We start from the raw sequence: 23,577 nt of genomic DNA on the forward strand, positions 1-23,577 counted from the left end.
CTATTGACATGTTGGAAGACATTGGCATTTCTCCTCTCCTTATCTGTTCTGGTAACAGTGATGAAGCTGTGTGTGCATGTTCACATATGAATATACTGTGTATCGCCTGATTCTAGCATCAAAATTATACCAGGGGCCAGATGTAAAATCTTTCTATTAGACTGTGGAAAATAATGGCAGGACAGGTGGGTGGAGGAACAAATAAGGTTCCTATGGGCTGTATTATTAATATATGATGTAGTTGCCCAACTCAGTATTTCAGTGAGGACTTATAGGGACTTTCTTACGCTCTGTTAATATGTTATAAGGTATGTGTTGAAGTCAGAAATTGCATTGGACATTCACTGTACTGAACCTTTTTTGGCATATTTATAGATGCATTCTTATAAAGTTGATTTTGTCTTTGTAACTAGATACAGTGGGATTGTATATAAGTGCTCACTGGTGATTATTTCTTCATTTTGAGTTTTATGTTAATGTTTTTGTTACAATAGGTAATTTCATTTTAAATATTATTATGGATATGCTGACTTTTGTAGTGTCACTTTCAGAAAGAAATGGAAATGGTTAAAAACTTTTTTAGAAAATTGGAAACTATAAAAAAGATAAACAACTCAGAGATGATAAATCTTAACAGTTTTGGCTATCGATTTCCCCAGCACCTTTCTTCTCTTTCTCCTCCTTGTTTTTCTCCTTTCGGGCATTACGCACCCTCAAAGACAAAACAAAAAACATAGCATTTTGTAACTATTTTCCATAGCAGAATTTGTCATAAACATGTTTCACATTATTAAATGTGACAAGACCATTTAGAACAGTACGAGTGTACATTTTATTAGTTTCCCAACCTTAAACTCTTAGTTCAGCACCTTAGCAATGAATGTCTCATGTTCGAACGGGTTATCACGCACTTTGGTCCTGTGCACCTTTGTAGAGAAAGCGGTGTTTCCTGCAAGTAGAATAGTGGATTTTTAAAGCATTTGCTTCTTCAGACCAGACTGCTCTGTGCAAAGGATATTTCCATATACATCCCAGCAGTGGCCCAGACTGAATCCTCCAGCTTGGAATGCGCACTTGGCATGCTTCCTGTGCACAGAGTATAATGAGAGAGACTTATTCACCAACTAACAATTTCCCCCAATTAATTGTGCATTATTTTTGTCTTTTAATTTAAGACGTGCAATTAGCTATGATTTACTGTGTTTGTGCACGTGCATGTGTGCAATGAAAGAAAAGCACAGTGGAAATTTCAAAGAAACTAGACAGTTAAAATGGGGTGGATCTGGATAGCAGAACAATTAAAGACATATGGTCATAATTCAGTTTGTTAAATGAAGAAATTTAGAAATTATTTCTTTTATGTCAACAACACATAAGGTTTGCATTAAAAGAAAGAAATGTGTGTGAATTGAATTCCCAAATTGTAGGTACTGCTATATTCTACTTGCCAGACACCTAGGATGCTTGCTCCATTGTCTCTTCAACCTAGTAAGGTAGGTGCACTCATCCTTATACTTCTGAGAGACATGAGTGAGCAGGTCAGGAAATCGCCCAGGCTTGGTGATGCTGTAGTCGGTGTGATCTGTATGTAACCTTTCAGCTCAGGTGGGCTGGGGCCTTTATATTTGCGTTCGTAGGCATTTTATCTTCCTGGGATGCCTTATCTTCCAGTAAATTATTGATCATTATAGATGTGCTGTGTTCTGTATATTGCAAATGCAACACACATAGATTGCACTAAGACTAAAAACTAGCTCACATAACTTAAAGAATATTTTGTAGTATAGCGTCTGGGGTCTTAAAGACTTGAAGGTAATTAAGCGGCCATCAAGCTCAGAAGCAACAAAGCCCACATGGAAGAAGCACAGCAGACCATGCAACCACAAGGTGTCGAAGGGATCAGGTAGAAGGCATCATCAGAACAAAAAATCTTACCATAGTGAATGATGGGGGGAGTGTGGAGTGGAGACCCAAAGCCCATGAGTAGGCCACTGGAGATCCCCTTGCAGAGGGGTCTCGAGAAGGAGACGAGCCTATCAGGGTGTGATGTAACAATGATGAAAAATGCAACTTTCCTCTAGTTCCTAAATGTTTCCTTCCCGCTCCCACTATCATGACTCGAATTCGACCTTGCAAGTCTGGCTAGACCAGAGGATGTACACTGGTACAGATAGGAACTGGAAATCCAGGGAATCCAGGGCGGATGAGCCCTACAGGACCAGTGGTGTGAGTGGCAATACAGGTAGGGTAGAGGGAGAGTGGGTAGGAAAGAGGGAACCAATTACAAGGAACTATATGTGACCTCCTCCCTGGGGGCCAGCCGGCCGGCCGAAAAGTGGGTGAAGGGAGACGTCGGACAGGGCAAGATAATGACAAAATAACAATTTATAATTATCAAGGGTTCATGAGGGAGGGGAGAGTGGGGAGGGAGGGGAAAAATGAGGACCTAATGTTGGGGGTTTAAGTGGAGAGGAAATGTTTTGAGAATGATGAGGGCAATGAATGTACAAATGCGCTTTACACAGTTGATGTATGTATAGATTGTGATAAGAGTTGTATGAGCCCCTAATAAAATGATTTAAAAAACCCCAAACAAACAATATTTTGTTACTTGACTATGTCAACAGTGATGTTTAAAAGTTGGGTTTTTTTTCAGGTAATTGGAAACTTTAGAAGAAAGTATCAACAACCCAGAGACACTATACTAGATTGTAGAATATTAGCAGTATTATATTGGTAGAGCTAAATTAAGACAGAATTTGCTCTGAAGTCTGTGGTCATTGTCAGCTGCCTTTGAGTTAGTTCTGACTCATGATGACTCTTAGCTGTGCTAAAAGAAAGCTGCTTTCTGAGGTGCCTCCAACCCAGCCCAGCCCATTGCCATCAAGCCGATTGGGCTTTTGAGACTGTCAATCATATAGGAACAGCCTATTCTTCTCGTTGAGCACCTTGTGGGTAGCAGCCAATGCCACCAGAGGGCCTCTCAGTGGGTTCTCACTGGCAACCTTTTGAACAGAGATGGTCCAAGGCCCTTTTTAGTGGTAATTCTTAGGTTGTATGTTTCTGAAATTATTAACCAGTTTTCTAATAACCAGATATTTCTTGGTAGTAAAAATTAGTCAGTGGAATCGAGTATCTGTGTTCTCCCATTGCTTCTCCCACTCTAATTTTTTATTCTAACTTGTAGAAATCCAACTCGATAGGAGCTCTCCCCTCCACCACAGACAAAACAGGCAAATACATAGGAGCCATGCTTTATGATGTGCATGATGAGCATATAAAAAATTATATCACAGTTTGATGACTTAAATGCACGAATAAGCTCACCAAGAACTTAATGTTATTTTGCACTGTGGTGTTATTTTTATCATATAATTGGGTTTAAAAGCATTTTCTCTATTATTCAGGTTAAAACAAAATAGATGAGTCTTTGAATTGCAGTTTCCTGCAACTCCTGCAAGGTGATGTTGATGTCACCTGCATTTCCCTCTTCAGCTGTTTGTCAGGGCCACGGCCTACCTGTATTGAAAGACAGCTGCGTTCGATTTGTCCCTGAAAAGAAACACCCCAAGATCATGGCTCATTTCACTGACTTTCCTAATTCAGGGACCAAGTTAAGCAGCTTTGTGGTTTTGATCCAGCAGAATTACGCAGGTCTCTCTCCCGCCAGAGGTCTAAAAGATTGCCTTCTCAGTGTTGGCGGTTTCCTCCGCCAGGCTGTGCCTTGTCCAGACTTGAGAAAGGAAATTACTACAAGTCCACTTTCAGATGAACTTGCATCCATAGTTGCACCTCTGCGGAGGACGCGGCCAGTGCACGGTTTGTTATGTGCTTTTCCGCATTCGCAAAGCGGACAGAAAACAGAAAGACATCGACTTCCTTCAGAGGCAGAGTGGAGTCTGTCAGTTTGATTAATATAAGATCTCTGAATTAAAAGCTTCTGAGTCTCAAAGCGACAGACCTTTCACTATTTTTCCCCATAAGCATACAAAAATTACCATTGAGGTCATGGTTAAGAAGAAACTTAGCCCACTCTCAGTGGCCTATTTGCCTGAATTTTACTGTATCTTTATTGTAGAGTATATTTTGTAATAACAACAACAACAAAACATCAAAAAACCCACTTATTTTTTGGTTTGGTTTTGTTATTTGTTGCTCCACTTTTAAAAGGCTCTTTGAAGAGTTTACTGCATAAACCATTTTTTTGAATCATTTTGTTGGGGGCTCATACAGCTCTTATTATGTCAAGCACATTTGTACATCTGTTGCCATCATCATTCTCAAATCATTTTCTTTGTACTTGAGCCCTTTTTATCAACTTCTCATTTTTCCCCTCCCTCTTCCACCCTCCCTCCCTCATGAAGCCTTGATAATTTATGAATTATTATTATTTTTTCATGTCTTACACTGCCCGATGTCTCCTTTCACTCATTTTTCTGTTGTCCATCCCCCGGGAGGGGGTTATATGTAGATCATTGTCATTAGTACCCCCTTTCTCCCCCACCTTGCCTTTCCCCTCCTGGTATGGCTACTTCCAAATGGCTGAGGGGGTTAATTCTTCCCATATGATTGGTTGTCTCCTCCCCATGACCCTTCTGTAAAGGGGATGTCCATTTGCCTACAGATGGGCTTTGGGTCTCCACACCACACTCCCCTCATTTACAATGATATGATTTTTTTGTTCTGAGTCTTTGATGCCTGATGCCTGATCCCATCGACACCTCGTGATCACAGAGGCTGGTGTGATTCTTCCATGTGGACTTTGTTGCTTCTCAGCTAGATGGCCGCTTGTTTATCTTCAAGCCTTTAAGAACCCAGATGCTATATCTTTTGATAGCCGGACACTGTCAGCTTTCCTCACCACATCTCCTTATGCACCCGCTTTGTCTTCAGCAATTGGGAAGGCGAGCATCCTGGAAACTGCATGAACAGTTTTAATGTAGACGTTAGGCAGCTGCTCTCATGTGGAGGTGGAAGATGAAAGAATGAATTTAGAACAATTAAATCAAAGAGAGGATGGCATTTTCTTTCATTTTTAAACAGCATTACAATTCTAAATCAAAATGTATATGACGTAAAATCAAATTATCACGGTTAGGCGTTAGAAATTATTTTAATCTGACATGTTAAATAGGCAATTATTTCCCCCTTGACTCCTTATTTTAAATCTATTTTATATAATTTTAAATATATTCCTTTTGAAAAGGAATGTTGCTACTTGAAATTGTCTTGTCCCTGATTTGGGGATTATTTAAACTCACTGCCATCCAGTGGGTTCCTGCTCAGAGTGACCCTGTGAGACCGGGTAGAACCCCCCTGTGGGTTTCCAGGACTCTTAACTCTTTATGGGAAAAGAAAGTCTCATCTTTCTCCCACAGAGTGGGTGTTGGTTTCAAACTGTTGCACTTGTGGTTCTCAGGCTAATGCCTAACCCACTTTGGACCTGAGCTTGTTTCATCAGTGAAATTTTTCTTCATTTCCTTTCATTGCTATAAAAGTTTGTCTTTGCACTCTTCCACTGGAGGCCTACATTCTGCCATGCTGCTGCCACCGCCACGCGTCTAGTAATCCCCGAGAAGTTCCAGTACATTTTGCAGATGCTCAACATTAGCATCGATGGGCAGTGGAAAATAGCCTTTGCCATCACTGCCATGAAGGGTGTGGGGCGAAGATATGCTCATGTGGTGTGGAGGAAAGCAGACATCGACCTCGCCAAGAGAGCCGGAGAGCTCACCGAAGACGAGGTTGGGCAGGTGATCACCTTTATGCAGAATCACGGCAGTACAAGATCCCAGACTGGTGCTTGAAGTGTCAGACAGATGTGAAGGGTGGCAAATACAGCCAGACCCTGGCCAACGGTCTGGACAACAAGCTCCATGAAAATCTGGGGTGGCTGGAAAAGATTCGGGCGCACAGAGGGCTGTGCCACTTCTGGGGCCTTCGAGTTTGAGGCCCGCACACCCAGACCACTGGCCACCGTGGCTGAACCGTGAGTGTGCCCAAGAAGAAAGAGACTATCAACCTTGTCTATTCATAAAGAGTACACACACATGCATGCGCACACGCACACACACAAAGGTTTAGCTTTACTTTTCATATTCAGGAGGAACAATGATCATTATATTTAGTTTCATCCTGTGTATGGTTGATGTTGTTGGTGAAACAAGTCACGTTAAAAATGTTTTAATAAGTTTTTCTAACTATATATTGGAATATCTGTGAACTGGAACTAAAAGGCATATTCTATTCTATGAAGAGTTCTCCTACCTGCGAGCAATCTCCTTGGTCAGTGTCCAGAAAGTCATTTGAAGCAATGAGGATAAAAAGTTGTTTGCTCAGCTGCCATCAAGTTGATTTTGATTCAGTGACCCTACAGGACTGAGTAGAACAGCCCCTGGGGAATTCCATGACCGAAATTCTTTATGGAAATAGAAAGCCCCATCTTTCTCCAGATGTGGAAATTTTTAAAAAAAAGTTTCTCAGAATAGCAGCTTGAAGCATCATAGAAATGAGGAAATTTTAAAGAACGTTCACTTAGGATTAGGCAGATCATTCTTAAGTGAAGTTAGAAGAAAGCTTTAGTTGGCAAATAGACCGCTAATGAAAGGACCGATCTTATTTTCTACAGTCAGGGAAAACCTTCTGGAAAGAGACATGTCAGTATTCAAACACACGCTCACACACAGTTTCCCAACACACAATAGCTGTTGGCAGTAAATCAGAGAGTGATACAGGATATGAATTTAAATACAGCTATGCTTTCTAAGAAAGCATCTTCGTATAAATGTTTGGAACCCTAGTGCTGACTGTGGTCACAGGAGGGGGAACGTTATAGGTGATGTTCGCAAAGTGGCAAAGAAATGGACCTTGAACTTCGGAAACACACACATGCTCTTCAAGGCTGCAATGATTAGCACTGGACCATGAGTTTTCTCTAATATATAGATATGAATAAAAGTATCTTAGAGCTCAGTCGTGTACTTAAATGGGTCCTCCCTCCTGTTCTGCTGCTAATGTTCCAAGAAGACACATGATAAAGCTAGACTCCATGAATACATAAGTCAATATGCCTGATGTATACAAGAATCTTGATTTGCAGTCTAATGCACATGTTTTCTACAATTATTCCTGGAAGCAAGGAAAGTTAACTGACTGCTACAGGGAACTTGGGATAAATCCGAAAGTTAAACATTCTTTTTTTTAAAATGGCATTTTCAAAACTCTCCCCTTTAACGCACTCAATTCAGTACAAGCTTCTTTCCTCTTTAGGCTCCCCCGGTTTTAACAGGATGCGTACTGGTTGTTCCCTTTTGAAATAGTGCAGATTCATGTTCCCTCGTCGTCATCACATGCGGCAGGCTGTAATTCACATGGTCTACAGTTCAAGACCACCAGCTGCTCTGTGGGGGGAAACTGGGCTTTTTACTCCCATAAAGTTACAGTTGGGAACTACTGGGGGTCGATGGGGGTCAGCATTGACTCGATGGCAGCGCATTTGTGGATTCTGAGTCATTAAGTGGATTCTGAGCCATGATGCCCCTGTAGGGCAGAGTCGAACTGCCCCATGTGATTCTCCAAATTACAAATTCACTGCTGTCCAGTGGATGTCAACTCGGTGACCTGATAGGATATAGTAGGACTTCCCCTTTGAGTTTCTGAAACTATCTTCACAGGAACAAACAGCCTCGTTGTTATCCTGCGAGTGGCTGATGGGTTCAAGTTGCCGACCTTGAGTTTAGCAGCCCAATGCGAGAAGAAAGTGCTAAGGAAATAAATAAAAACCAATTAAGAACTAATGATTTGAGCTGTGCTTGTGTTCGATATTAGTTGACATCTACTTGGTGCTGACTCCTAAAGACCCTAGTACAATAAAAGGTAACACTGGTCCCGCACCACCCTCATGGCTTTGTTATGTTTGAGGCCATTGTTGGAATCTCTGTGTTAATCCATCTCCTTGATGGTCTTCCTCTTTTTTGTTGTTGTTGCTGCCATGTGATGGCGTCTCTCCATCGTGTGTTGCCATCCTTGCTTCTCAGGCGCCTCTGGTTGTACTTCTTTCAAGACTGTTTTGTTTTCCTGGTAGTCCATGGTACTTTGAATATTCTCCACTAGCACCACCCTTCAGACACATCAAATTCTCTTCAGTCTTCCTTATTCATTGTCCAACTTTCACATGCAGATGAAGTGATAGAAAACACCATGACGTGGGCCCGGCGCATCTTTGTCCTCAGAGTGACTTCCTTGTTCTTCAGCACTCTAACGGGATCTGGTGCTGCAGATTTGCCGAATGCACAGACTGCTGCTGCCTCCATGAGCATTGGTGTGGATGCAAGATGAAATCCTTGGCAATTAATGTTTTGTCCATTGATCTTGATGCGGTCTGTTGTTCTCATTGTGAAGATTTGTGTTTTCTTTACATTGACTTGCAGTCCATAATTAAGGCTGCAGCGTTTGCTTGATATCAGCAAGTGCTGAGCGTCCTCCGTGGTTTCAGCAAGTGTCATCTGCATATCGCAGATTGTTAATAAGCCTTCCTCCAAGCCTGATGCCGTGTCCTTCTTTGTGGAGTCCAACTTCAATTATTGCTCCACATGCAAACTAAATAAGTATAGTGAAGAATACAACCCTCATGCACATCTTTCCTAATTCTAAACCACACAGTGTCCAGTTTGTCTATTCAAACAACTGCCTCTTGGGCCCTGCACAGGCTCTGATAAGCACAATGAAGTATTCTGGAATCATCCTTCTTCTGAATATTATCCAGAGTTTGTTATCATCCACACAGTTGAATGCCTTTTCGTAATCAATAAAACACAGGAAAACATGTTTCTGGTTTGCTTTGTTGTCACTCTGAGATCAGCAATTCTATCCCTCAGGCCAAGTCCTCTTCTGAATTGGACTTGAACTTCTTACCCCACCCTGTCCATGAACTGCTACAGCTGTTAAATTATCTTCAGCAAAATTTTACTTGCATGTGGTATTAATGAGCTGTTTCTATAATTTGTGCATTCTGTTGCTGTCTTTTCTTTGGATCGAGGGCAAATGTGGATCGCTTCCAGTCAGCTGTCCAGGTAGCTGCTTACAAATTCCTTGGCATACCTAAGTTACTGTAGCCAGTGCTTTCTTAGCTTGTTGAAGCATTTCTATTGGCATCAGATCAGTTCCGAGAGTCTTATTTTCAGCTGTTTCTTTTCATGTTTAGTTGGGCCCCATCATCAAATGAAAGTACTCAAAGCTGTATGTCATGCGCCTCATTATGGCCAACTCTCTTTGCGGAGGCAGCCCTTCTTCAGCCATGTGTTGCATGCCTCCATCCTGAGGAGCTCATCTTCCTACAGGATACCCAGCGATGTTCCACTGTTATTCCTTCGTTTTCAGTGGCTAATCCCTCAGAAGTAGACATGATATTCCTTCTTCATAGTCTGTTCTTAGCTTAGCTAAGACCTGTTCACCTCGCGTGACCCTGCTGGTGTCATTTGGAATACTGGTGACCTAACTTCCAGCATCACAGCTACAAGAAAGCCATGAGGGTACAGCAACCTGACAGACAAGTGGTGATGCACTCTTTAGGAACTTTAAATAAACGTCTATGTTTATTTTATCACATATTAGTAAAAATAACTTTGATGTGAATAACTGGGTTTACAGATCTAAAATAATATAACTTGTCTCAAATGTTAAGCATGGAAACTGGATTGAGAACCAGCCTGAAAGTCATAGAATTGGGAGCAGTGTATGGAAGTGCTTCATGTGCTGGCTAAATTAAGTGCCCCATCGTGAGAACAGGCTCCCAGGCAAGAAGAAGTTGGACATTTTCAGGGCTTTATGGTGATATAAGGAACATTGGCAGCGTAGTGGGTTATGAGTTGGTCTACTAATCACAGGGTCAGTGGTTCAAACCCAAACTTCTCCATGGAAGAAATCAGATTTTCTGCTCCCATAAAGATTGCCAGCCTCAGGAAGCCACAGAGAGAACCGCATTGTGCCCCACAGCCTTGCTTTGAGTTGGAGCACACCCCACGGCAGTGAGTTCTCGATGATTATAACAGTTTCTGAACGGTCACCATTAGGCTTGCCAGTAATATTCCTTAAAATCACTCTTCATCCAAATCACGGATGGTTGGAGTTGTGAGAAAGATATCAATGGCATGTGCAACGACACTTGTGAGAGTCGGCTTTGGTTTCTGTCTGTCTGTTTGGCCTCACAGTGCCCCACTGTTGTGAAAGTGCAGTCTTACCACCTTCCTGTCACTCTCTAATTTGATTTTCCCTTCTCTGCCAGGGTTCTTGCTTTCATGGGCTTTTCCATGCAAGCATTTTCACAGAAAGGCTTTAAAATAGGGTGTGCTGTTTATGTTGACCTCATCCATCCTCTGATGGTAGAAACGTACCATTGAGAAAATCTTACTTCAGTTCCAGTATAAAGTTACCAAGTCTATGAGGGGAAAGGTTAAAAATGGCCATTCATAATTTTTGATTCAAAAGGACAGCCTCTTGGTCAGAACAAAAATGGTGTTGTAATTCAGATGGTCTGAAAATTGTATTAATTTTTGTAGAAACCCCCGGATTTGAGGGAATCTCAGAAGTTAATCAAACCCCCAAATCCCTCCTTTAAAAAAAAAAAGTGTATTCTTTGGCCCAGAGGTAGAAAATAAGTCAACAATTTGCTGGTTACTTAGTAAATGATTGATCAGTGTTAAATTATTACTAGTAGTATCATTAGTATATATTTCTCTGGAGACCTTGTGTAGTCTCCCATAGATCCGTACTTCACATGTGCACAGGCTGAACTTAGCAAGTATGTGAGAAGGTATGAGTACCAACTGGAAGTCTAGTTCCACGTAACCCCTGCTGATCGGACGGTCTGTGTTATCTGACTGATGCGTCCTCTGCAGGAAGGCAGAGCCTGGATACTGCTATCATTGAGGACTAACCACTGGAACTAGAAGATGAGTCCTGAGGAAACTACAGGAAACAATATGGAGACTTTTTTTCCCCCCACAGAAAACCTGTCCGTAACCTCATTGGAAATAGAATTTGAATGGACCCTCAGTAATTTATGAATTAAAAGGATCCAGCCTCTAATTATGTTCTTGGGAGAAATTAAAGCATTTCAAAAGCCCCGTGGGCCAATGAAGGAAGAATTGGATTTAATATTGTTCTCCTTACTAACTCAGCAGTACTGGGCAGTAACTGAAAACACGCTTGGCCGGCTCTATGAAATAGGAGGAATTTTCTGTTCATATCTTTCTTTTCTCCAGTACACACATCTCCAGGGCAGACAGAGTTGTAAAATATGGAATAAATAAAAAAACATAAATATTAAAGACAAAGCTTTTCCACAGAAGAAATATACCGGGTGTTTAAACTACTTTGGTGATGGCTAGCAATATGGCACTGGAAAGGGCCTACATTTTTCAGATGTCTGTGGACCAGAACGCTAACTGGAGTGGGAAAAAGATTAGGAGCCCCGTTAGACTATACTCAGCATCTTAGAAAACATGGGCAGGATGCGTGTTACATAGCCACTAAATATCCTCATTGGTAGAGCTGAAGGGACAAGTGCCCAGCTGATGGAGGGTGGCTGACCAGGCTGCTTGGAATGTGTGTTGCTTTCCATGGCCCCACGGGACATCAGTCTCCCACATCAGGCTTCTGAAACGGCTCGTCCGAGGCTCTTTCCAGGATTTCAACCCATGATCTTTCCTATTCCTTTTAGCATCTGGATCGCCCCAAGATCTGTTCCAATTGTGTGTCTGCAGTTACAGTTCCAATAGTAAACCTGGTGGGAAGCTCTAAAAAATCAAATAATCCCCAAACGGTCAGGGTGCAAATTAACTATCCAGACTGCCTGAGTTTGAATCCTATCTCTGCTATTTATACATTATGCATTCTTGGACCAGTTTTTTAACTTTCCTTTGCCTTAATATACCCATTTAAATTTGGGATGGTGCTAATGCTATGTACTTCACCAAGATATTAAGACAATGAACTAGATTGGTACTTGTAGATCATTTGAAAACAGTCTAGGCTTGCCAGGGCTGTGCATGCCTGGGCATGTCAGGGAGGCATGCGTCTTGTATCCTAAACACCCCTTGCAGCCTGGGAACCTTCATGTTGAATATCAGTTAACGGAGCTCTACAAAGATGCCCTGAGGGCTAGTGAACCTTAAAAAAAAACGTTCTGGTCCTTAAATCAACATGTATATTTTAGGGAAATGGTTATGTCTCTTATTTAAAAGCATAATTACTGACTCGAAACGGATGTTTAAAAGTATCCACAAATCATTGTCAACACCTTTCTGTTGTTTGTAGTTCAGACTTTAAAAGGCACTTTGTCTTTCAAGTTGCTGTTCCGTTCAGCTTCTCCAGCATCAACAGTAAGGACAGGTTAATAAGAGTGGAGCGTTCTTGTGAGGAAAATGCTTTGAGACAGAATCCTACTTCACACGAAGCCCTTCATGAGGCAGAGCACTTGGGTGACGAGCCAAGAAAGAATCCATTGGTATTATATGTGCTCGCTCATAACTGACTGAGTTCTTATGCCCAAAATTGTACTAAGAGAGAACTCTGGGATACGTTTTGGTTTTGTGAGCCACAGGAAGAATCAATCTTAAAAATGTTTATACCTTATTGCACTATAACAAAAGAAGAAAGCCTACCCCTGCAGTGTGCTTCTGCTGCTCATGGGGGCAGTCTCTCGGGAGCGGATCTTGCCCGGGTGCTGCTTTCACATCGTCAGGTAAGCCAGAAATGCAAGTGCGAAATGGTGTATTGATTTCTGGGAGCCTTTTGAGGTCTGGTGTTCTGTTAAACAGTGAAATTAGTTTATAAGAAGCCAGGTAGGATCCTTATGACTTATTTTCTTGCACCTGCGAGGCAGTACTACTGGCATTAGATTGATGGCATGGATCATATGATTGGTCTGTAAATTCACAAGAGGAAAAGTGAACAACTAGGAATATGCACAAATTAAGGAATAGACTTGTAACCTTACAAAAAAAAAAAAAAGCTTAGATCATCCAAGTGGGTAATTTAAGATAGTGATCGAATGTAGATTAATATTTATAGCCTGGAAAACCCAAGGGGGCAATTTTGTTTTGTCTTAGGAGTCAGAATCATCCCAAAGCAGATAGTGTTTTGCTTTTGATTTTTCAGATTCCTTAGGATATTCATAAATTGTAGTAAGATAATTATAGAGATCAGCTCTTAGCTTACATTACAATAAGTTCAAGAGGAGTTCAAACTGCAATCAGAAAACTTAGAAGCAAAAGTGAGACAAAAGTTAGGGCGAGAGGGTCCCTCAAGCATACATACTTCAGAGCCCCAAACTTTATTAGGGGCAAGTTAAATACCTTTCCTGTCTTGTGGCCTGTATCTCATGCCAGGATTACCCAAAAGGACACTTTACAATTCTTTAAACGTATACAAAGGATCACTGATACTTCAGTATGGGTATTCACAGACAGGATGGGAGGATGAGGATGGTAACATGAAGAAACTGATAAGCTTGCAGGTGGCTCCTTTCTGCAGCTTTTGCAAGAGAGCGGGAGGCAGAGTGTCTGCTTTACCATAAGCAGAGAAGCAGGCCAACAGCTGCTTCAATCCACTCTCTGGGATGAGCTGTCATCACCCTTCCATGACCCTGATCCACGAAAGCTGGTGGTCCTGTCCCATTTGCCTAAGGAACGGACAGCTTTTTCCCCACAGTAAATGAAGTGCTTTATAGCATGTATCCTACATATCAGTACAAGCAGTATGCCCTGCATTTTGTCAGCCTGATGTGGGCAGCAAACTGAGTTACCTCTTAAATTTTGAGAAATGTTTATTTATTTTACCTCCAATATATGAGAGGCTTTTATGTTGTTTGGCTTGCATGTGGACATCTCTGTTGTACTACACTGACCACAAATGATGAGTATTTTCTGAAAGATGTATAGATCTTTGTATACTTAACACTCTGAAAGCATTCCTATTTTTCAGTATTAAATATCGGACATATTCTAGTTGTTGAATCATTTAAACTTTTGATTGAAAGCTGTTATATCAGTTTGCCTTTAGAAAGTGAAATTGATTCAAATCACAGTCATTTCTAATAATAATAGTCCTTTCAAACTTATGAAGTGTTTTCAAAAGTTTTATCTAATTTTATTCTTGGAACCATCTAAAGTAGATAGTATAGACCCCATTTTCCCCCTTTTCAACCTGAGAGCACTGTTGTTTGCACGTGTAAATATTCATTCAACTTGGACATCAAATTAACCAATATTTTTAACATTGGCATTTCTGTTGATTATATGGGTTTGAAGAAAATTAATTTTGAAATCATTAAGTACAATCATATGTCTTCTTTTATAAGTTTAAAATCACAATGTGAAAAGTTATGAGTATAAGTAATTATGCTTTTTATTATTTATAACTTTGAATACAAAATTTGTAAATAAGTTCACTATGCAGCATGTTACCAATGCAAATAGCTATAAATAAGCTCTTTAGATTCTGCTCATTGAAAAAGTTGAGATTAGTAATTAAGACAAATAATTAAGACTATCAACTTATTATGAAATGCCCCTTATACATACAGAACTTTTTGTGCAAATCGTTCAATCACCAGATGAATGACATACTGACGCACAGCCACCATCCCCATGACCACCACCAGTGCATAAAGGGCTATCTATAGAATTAAAGCACAGAAGTTGAAGACAGTAAAATGTTCTTGAGAAAGAGCTGCCATTTCTGGGAATTATGAATTCATTAGAAGCAAAAACAAAGCCCAGGACCATTTATGGAAGGTGAGTCGTAGGGCATCTAATGGGGTGCAGGCTGGACTTCACGCCCATGCTCTCCTCCTTCTCTTCTCTCCAGGCCGCTTGCCCTGCATTTGGCACACTGCCAGTCACTGGCAGCGCTGCTGGAAGGTGACGTGCACCTTAATGTGATGAGAGAGGGCGGGGACAAGAAAAACTGAGAACTGCTGCTCTATTCTTCCTAGCTCTAAGTTACTTTGTTTAGCAACATGAATGTATAGTTTGTTTCCTTGTAAAACAAAAGTCATGCTTGAGAGATACATAAGGAGATAAAAGACCAGAAATGGCTATAAAAATACTGGAAGCAAATATTTTTTATCCTTGAATTATTTTTAGGAGGAACCAGGTGACCCCTCCCCTACCCCCCTCCCTAATTGCATGTACGGACTTTGCCTCCCTTTTACGCTCCCTAATCTTGCCTTCTCCTCTCTGAGGCATGCAGAGCTATTTCTTTGAGTCCTCTGTGCATCTGAAAAGCTCTTTTTGAAACTGGTCTTTGGGACACACATTCATGAACTAACCTCTAAATCAAAATAATAGCATCTTTTTCTTGGTCAAATCTGTTTGGAATGAGCTGCAAACCGTGTTGTGTTCTCTCTACCCTCTGTAATCTCCATAATCATTTGCTTGTGAGTTTGTCTGCAACACATACAAACACATAGCATTACACTACACCCTGACACAGCATCTCTTAAACCTGTTTGATTAAGGACATGGTTTTCACTTGGTGGAACGTGAGCTCGGACATGTTAAGTGTACTAGTTTGCAGCTATTGTGGAATTGCAGTTATCACAGTCTTCGTAGCATGGGACGGCGCACATTGTTGTCTAGCAGTATCTGTGAGTTAGGGACCTCATGCTCAGTATGGCTTCCTCAGGGTCTCTCACAAGGCCACACTATGGAGTCACTCAGGTCTTCCCGTCCATCGGAAGCCGCAGCCAGGGAAGCATCTGCTTCCACACTCCCAGAGTTTATGGCCTAATTGAGTTTCTTGTGAGTTGTTGTACCGAAGGCCTCAGCTCTAAACTGTCCATTGGTCCTTGCCATGCGGACTTCTCCAACATCACTGCTTCTTTATTAAAGCTTGCAAATCAAGGAGGAAGTAAAGAGGATGTGCACCAAGGGGGAAGTTGTAGTGTTACAGAATGCCATTGAAATGCTAGTCCACAACTCTGCCCTGTCCAGTAGGTCGGGAACAGGTAGTAGGATGTGCGCTCACTCAAGGGGAGGAAATTGCACAAAAGCATGGATACTAAGAGGGTACGGAAAAGTCATAGCAACTAGCTTAGGAGTTGCTAATTTATTGGTATAAAAAGTATTGTCCAATTATCTCACGGTGATTACTGTGTGATATGGTATCTATAAAGAATAACAGCAAAGTGAGCATTTACTGTGTTTCAAACACTGGGATAGAGTGTAAAGATGTATAAAGTGTATGGATCGTGGGGATAAAATAATGTAAATAAGTAGGCCTTATTGATTGGTGTTTATGTCAAGCCATACGTAGGGCAGTTAGCCTCACAGAAGTGTCTTTCCTTATAATGAAATAGAGGCTTCGCAAGTGATGTAGTACATTGATTGATTGTGCTCAAGTAATACACTGAGGAAGCTTACACTTTATACAATTCACGATACTAATTTGTGGCAGGTAACTTTCTACATAATGGGAGTCCTGGAAAGAGTCCCACCCTTTTTGCCTGATTGAAACCTAAAAGAAGTGTTACTGAGGGAAGAGTCTTCAGAATGTTACGAGGATTCTGGGACAAAAGCAGGGCCCATTATGAATAAAGGTAGGTAGACTTTGGTGATGGTAATATTTTATAACCTCTCTACCCCTAAAATGCCAGGGGCAAGTGATTTTACCATTTATCCACAGAAAGAACTGGGCATATGGACAACAAAACCATTAAATGTCAATGAGATGGTGGTGGCAACAGCAGCACATGGCAACTATTTTGCTTATATTTTTGCTATTTACTTATCTCTTCCATCTTTCCCAAGTGGCTCTGAAGCAGCTGTTCATCTGGTGTTTCGTGTGCTTTAGTCTTAGCCTGCAGACAGTGTGATGCAAACATATTTTCATGCCCTCCTTGCCCCCTTCCTGTTGTAGTCTCCGAAGTTTTGTCTTTGGTCCTTGTGCATCTGGATGCACAATCAATGCAGGGGTGGCTTTGGGGGTGACGTGGGGTCGGGGTATGGATGGAATGATGAGAGCGGTTCAGTCCTTCTTTCTTTGGCTTTGGTTCATCTCAAACCTGTGGTCAATGAGACAGATCCCGGGCCAGGCCCATTCCTTGCCCAGGGCTGTGGCAGGGCACAGAGCTAGATACCTGCAACCTATGGTCCATCATGCTCTGGGCCAGTTGGCAGATCTGGAGAGCCCAATGCTGAGGGAGTAAGGCCTGGGTCACGTTATCAATTCTCTGGGTTGGAAGAAGAGTGAAAGCCAAGGCTTGCAGCAAAGACAGAGGCAGATGAACTAGGAAGTTCATGTCTACTGTGGTCTCATCTTGTATGGGAATGGCAGGAAGAGGCGGGTTCACTTAGCATAGCATTTAGTAAAAACAGCTGGTCCCAGGATTTCCGCATCTTCATCAACTAATTAGCTGTTTGGCCTAGGAGCGTTTGCTTAAATGGTCAGTTTAGTTTTCTCTTAAATAAGAAAAATCAAAACTGGAATACATGATCTTTAAGCTTATATTTTAGGTTCTAATATTTTAAAATATTTTTGGAAAATTATTCTCCACTGAAAATAAGGGTGCTACGGCAAAGTGTAGCAATGACCTGGTGCCTGGCTATTAGAAAAAACAGTGTCTGGGGTGTTAAATAGGCTTATCTTAAAACAAGCAGCAAAAAACAAACAAACTTAAAACAGTCATCTAAATGAATCAGCAACTAAGTCTACAAGGAAGAAGTACACCAGCCTGTGTAATCCAAGGACTGTAAATAATAACATCCAAATCCAGAGGAGGAAATGATATCAAAGCTTAAATTCTGAAAACCCAGTTTGCTGAAGGCTATGGATGACAAGTGGAGGCCCCAAATTCATTTGCAGGGTCCCTACATGGATTAAGACTCTGGTGAATTCCCTCTGACCATAGTTCAATGTGGTAGTTATATAATTGTTTGTCAAATTGAGAGATTAAGAAGGAAGGGGTAGAGTCTAGTCTGTCAACCAGGCCATAGCCAATGAGGCCTCTGTGTGGGCATGGCCTTCTCTTAAGGATTCTGGGAACTCTGGAATTCATCCTTGGAGGCAGGAGACACTCTCTCTCTGCTTACTCCCTGGGAGACATTATAGAAGACAAGACACATGTAACGACACTAGTGCTATGAGCTGGAGAAACCCTGTGGAGACCCCTGCCAGTGCTGAGATTCTTACACTGCCGCTGGATCCGTAAGACTTTCTACCCACTGGCCAGTGATCGTCCTACATTCAGCCTCATTGCATGTGTTTTGTGAATCTGAAGAGGACTTTATGTAATGGTATGGGACATACGGGATAATACCGGATGTGTTAGTCTGGGTACTTTAGAGAAACAAATCCACAGCAACTCATGTATAAGAGAGAATTTTATGTAAAGATTAAGTGTGCATCAAGAAAACATCCCAACTCAATGCTGCCCAAGCCCACAAGTCCAACATTAACCCATATGTCCAACACCAATCCACAAAATCCTCCCCCATCTCACAAAACAGAGGCAATGATGCCAACTGCAGGAGAAAAGCTGAGTCAGTGAGTGTATAAGCATCTCAGCACTGGCAGAGGTCTCCACACGGCTGCTCCAGCACCCAGGGCTGCATCAGGGTAGGTCCATGTGGCTTCTCCTTGGGGATGTCTTGTGGGAAGTCAGCCTTGCAAGTTGAAGCAGGGAACTGCTAAGGCAGCTGCACCCTGGTGTGACCATCACAAAGCAAGAGACCAGAGAACTAGAAAGGCGAGGCTCACTGAGCCATTTATCCCTCCGCCCTTCAATTAATTCCACATGTGTTTATTGGCCAGGTTGGCTCAATAAACTAACTCACCGGACTTATAGACTTGGTCTGGACTGGGATAGAATGTTTTCTTAATGTAAAATTACTCTCTGATATAAAACTCTCTCATACCCATATGAGTGTCAATGAATTTGTTTCTCTAGTCAACCCAGACTAACACATCCAGGGGTGTGAATAGCTTTGTTACCTCTCAGGCAGAGAACATTGTAAAGTGGATTGTGGGAGACGTAGTTAGGTTAAAATGTAACACCTTACCATTTGTTCTCCCTTTTGACCCAGTTTAATGTTGTTTCCATTTTTAATATTTTCTGACTTCTTTTTGATGAAGGCTTTTCTCTGTTTTATCATTGTTGGATTTTTGTTTTGTTTTGTTAGTTTCTAGTTTTTGTGTTGTGTGATTTTCTGTATATGAAATCCAGGATAAATGAATCTATAGAGAAGGAAACTGCATTAATAATTACTTGGGGACATGACAGGAGAGGTGTTGAGGAATGGGGAGCTCACAGCAATGAGTACGAGACAGAAACAAATGCTCCCAAATTGATTGTCCTGATGAAGGCACAACTCTCCTTAGTGGTTGAGCTGTTGGATTGTGTGATAGGAGAACTGGGGAAACCAGACCTACAACCAAACAGGTCCCGAGGAGCAGCATGTGCAACTGTAGAAAATAAGGGGACAAAACAGTGAGGCATATGTCAGGAGCCGATGTCAGGATCAAGAGAGCACATGTATTTTCCCACTGGTTTATGTAGTCATGAGGCTTGCAAGTCTCCAGCAGGCACATATGTAATAGGGTGGGTAGTACTATAATGAGACAATGGCTCAACCTTGGATGTCCCTGAGCTCGCTCCAGGGGACCAATCTGAGATCACTCTCAAAAGGGAGCCTGCCATTTGCTCCCCCATGATCATTGCAGCACTGTCCACAGTAGCAAGAAGCTGGAAACAGCCTAAATTCCCAGCAGTAGATGATTGGATAAAGAAATTCAGGTCTACACATGGAATACTACACATCCCTGAAAAACAGCAATGAAACCATGAAAGACTTCAACTCAGGAAGGATCTGAAAGTATCCCCAGTATCCCCAAAGGTACGGAGGTACCAGGTCCTGCTTTCCCTGATGCTGTCCAGCCAGACCAAGGACCAAGGGACGGCGAGTGCCATGCAGAGGCTGTGGGCCCAGGGCCTGACGGTGGACAGCGCCTTGCAGATGGACGACCACACACTGGGAGCGCTCATCTACCCTGTGGGCTTCTGGAGGAGCAAAGTGAAGAACATCAAACAGACCAGTGCCATCCTGCAGCAGTGGTATGACGGGGACATTCCCGTTTCTGTGGCTGAGCTGGTGGCCCTGCCAGGTGTCGGGCCCAAAATGGCACACTTAGCTATGGCTGTGGCCTGGGGCACCGTGTCGGGAATCGCAGTGGACACACATGTGCACAGAATTGCCAACCGCCTCCGATGGACCAAGCGGCCAACCAAGGCTCCAGAGCAGACTCGAGCCCGCCCTAGAGGACTGGCTGCCCAGGGAGCGATGGGGTGAGATCAACGCTCTGCTGGTGGGCTTTGGCCAGCAGATCTGCCTGTCCTTCCACCCACGCTGCCAGGCCTGCCTCAACCAGACACTGTGTCCCTCGGCGCAGGGCTTCTGAGGATGGCAGCTCCAGTCACATGTGCCCGGTGCCTTTGCTGGTGACCAGCAGTTTGTTTATAATAAAGTTCTGGGGGGTTAAAAAAAAACAACAAAAAAACCATTCTGCTGAATGAAGTTAGTCAAATGCTAAAGGACAGCTCCTGTAGGAGTGCACTGTGGCAGGAACAAGCAGCAGAGTGGGCGCAAGCGGATGGCCAGAGCCTGGTAAAGAGCTGGACCAGTGTCAGTGACCCACACACCATCCGTTCCAGGTAAGCATAGTGTAGGTCACTTGGCTGGGGGGCACCTCACAGCAGTTGGGGTCAAATGGTCAGTGACTGGGGGGAGATGGTATCTGCTGAGTGGTATCCATGTGGACCTGGGGTGAGGTCCCCCAGAAAGACAAGTGGCCCTGCCAGAGGGATGATGAGGCTTACTGATGAGAGGGGCAATGCAGAGGAGGGGAAGGGGAATGGTTAAGTTTGGGCAAAAATAGGTGCATGTCTGTTGAGGAGCAGAGAGGGAAGACTGACCACCAGGGGGCGGGGAGGAGAGACGTGAGGTTGCTTTTAGGATCACTAGGTGGGGAGGGTCTTTTGTGGCATGCAGCAGGAGGGCATAGCTGACCTAGGGCATCTGGGAGTATCCCGGGAACCCAGCCTGGGTGCTGAAGAATTCTGGGACACTGAATCCTAGATCTTTGGGGTATGTCACACTCCAGAGGCTGCATTGGGAGGCCCCATATGGAAACTCCACTTGGTGAACTGGATTTTACTCCAGACACCCTTGTAACCTGGTGAGGACTTAATCCTGAAGACATATGGTGTCTGAGGAAGCAGAAGACAGCTGTACCAAGAGCTGTGTACTGTTGGCTGGCGAACAAGCAAGGTCTTGCTACATCGACGCCTTGTATGCTGTGTTAAGATACATATTATTTTGGCAATTCTGTGAAGATCATTCTGTTATATTTTGCATCTGCTTATTTATCTTACGATGTATCTCAGAGGTGTGTCACCATTAGGGCTCATCCTCTTGAAGCTGTGTTATTTGTTTCTTTGTTTCTCAGTATATGAAACCGAGGGATATTGAGCCCATAGGGACAATAAATATAACGAGGGTATGTGGGGAAGGAGGATATAGAGGGGTGGGAGAGGTAAAGGAGATGATGTCAAGAAGTCCAGGAAGAAATAGTATGTTTGGAGTCTGATTATGGAAGCAATTATACAATTTTGTTTGACTATGGAATGATGTAATATATGCATTAACTTCCAAGTTATAGCAACTTTTTTAAAAAGCCTACATTTAGGAATGGGTTTTAGGCTCACACTATATCCTAGCTCCAACTTAAGAATACTCCATTCTTACATCATGGCCCTGCTTGATACTCACCTTCATGACATGATCACTGAAAATAAGGGTGCTACAGAAAAGTGTGGTGCAGAAAGCAGATGGTGACCCCTGTCAAACAGAATAGTGCCTGGGGTCTTAAAGGCTTGTATTCAAACAAGCAGCCTTCTAAGAGGGGAGTCAACTAAGTCCACACAGAAGAAGTACACCAGCCTGTGTGATCCCAAGACGACAATTACAAAATACAAATATGGTGAGGAGAAATGCATCAGAGCTGAAATTACGAACACCCAATTTGTGGAGGGCTGAGGGGGAAGGTGGGAGCCCAAAACCCATCTGTAGAGTATCTAGTCAGGCTGAGCCACAGGCAAGAGTCTCAAACAGCCTTACTATGAGGCAGACACCATTGTGATCCTGATTATGCAGCATTGAACTCTACACTTGGCCAGTTGACCACCCTATAGATGTGCCCTGAACTTGTTCTGGGTACACGTATCTCTTACTGGTTCCATGATAGACATTTCTTCCCTGCTTTTTTGAATGTTGATGGCGTCTTTTCCTTTTTATGCATTATTTGTACTTTTGTCTTTGTACCATTATGATTTTATCCTTACTACCTTAGTGTGGTTTTGTTTTACATTGTTTTCTCTTGGGTCTCCCAGCTGTGAAACACAGGATGAGTGGATGCAAAATGATAATAATTGATACCAGGAGATAGAGGGAATACAGGGGCAGGGAGGGAAAGATAACTAATGAAGACAGGAGTGGCGAGGAAGCACTAGAATGGATTGTGATTGCGTAACTCATCTTAAAGGTGATTTAACCATGGGAGGGGGAATGCTCTAAAATTGATGTGGGGATGATTGTACAATTCTCCTTGATATTATTGAACGATTGAATTATATGATATGGAAATTATTTTCCAATAAAAGGGTGTGTGTAGTGGGAAGACATACTTAAAGGGAAAAACAAAAACAAAAAACCTGAAGAGAAGTCAAGCGTTAGATAATGCTAGAGATTTGGAATTGTCAGACTGGAAATTTAAAATAATTAGAATTAACATAGAAATAACACTAATGGAAAAAAAACAAAGGACATGAAATAGATAATGTTAGCAGAGATGGACACTTTTGGGGGGAGCATTTGCTGCACATCAGGTGGGATAGAAAATAGAATCTAATCTCTGATCCTTCTTTGAGACAGATATCCTTTAGGCACATAGCGAGTAGCCAGGTGCAAGTAGGAGACATCTTTAAAGTAGCACTTTTGGGGGGGGGGCTGCTGTGAGGACAATTATTATTCTGGAGAATGTGTATTGGGAGTCATCTCTATGTCACAGCTGGGGGAGCCTTCCCACACCTGTTGGTCTTCCAAACCCCATGAAAATGAGCATAGAGAATTTGGCCACTTAACATTTTCATCCAGTTTCTTAGTTTCCCCCAGTGACTGATATGGCAATAAAGCTATTTAAACAAAAAAGTAAGTTCTTCCCTTAGGGTAAGCTTATTGAATTCTCTACCAAAGGCACAGATGACCTTTGCCACAGTAACCTCACCCCCACAAGTCCAAATCGCTAATGTTATTATTGTTGGATTCCCTTTAAACCCAACCCAACCTAACCCAACCCATTGTGGTCGAGTCGATCTGACTCACAGTGAATGATAAGAAAGATAGAAATGCCCCCATAGGCTTTCAAAGGATGTGATGTTTAAGACAGACAGACTGCCTCATCTTTCTCCCATCAACCAGTCAAGTGCACCTCCTGGGATCCTTGGATTCTATTTACCAAAGC

At 42.4% G+C, this 23,577-nt stretch overlaps 1 protein-coding gene and 2 pseudogenes across 3 annotated transcripts in view; all 3 read left to right on the forward strand.

Annotated features, from left to right (window-relative positions):
* The window catches only part of CDK14 (cyclin dependent kinase 14), a 658,689-nt gene that overhangs the window by 351,696 nt on the left and 283,416 nt on the right, over positions 1 to 23,577 (forward strand). The window lies entirely within an intron of this gene.
* LOC105978595 lies at positions 1,461 to 6,037 on the forward strand (annotated as a pseudogene).
* LOC105978596 lies at positions 8,200 to 20,457 on the forward strand (annotated as a pseudogene).

The sequence above is a fragment of the Echinops telfairi genome, unplaced genomic scaffold, assembly GCF_000313985.2.
Source record: "Echinops telfairi isolate 266 unplaced genomic scaffold, ASM31398v2 ScPeMD7_23;HRSCAF=83, whole genome shotgun sequence".
Classification (NCBI taxonomy): domain Eukaryota; kingdom Metazoa; phylum Chordata; class Mammalia; order Afrosoricida; family Tenrecidae; genus Echinops; species Echinops telfairi.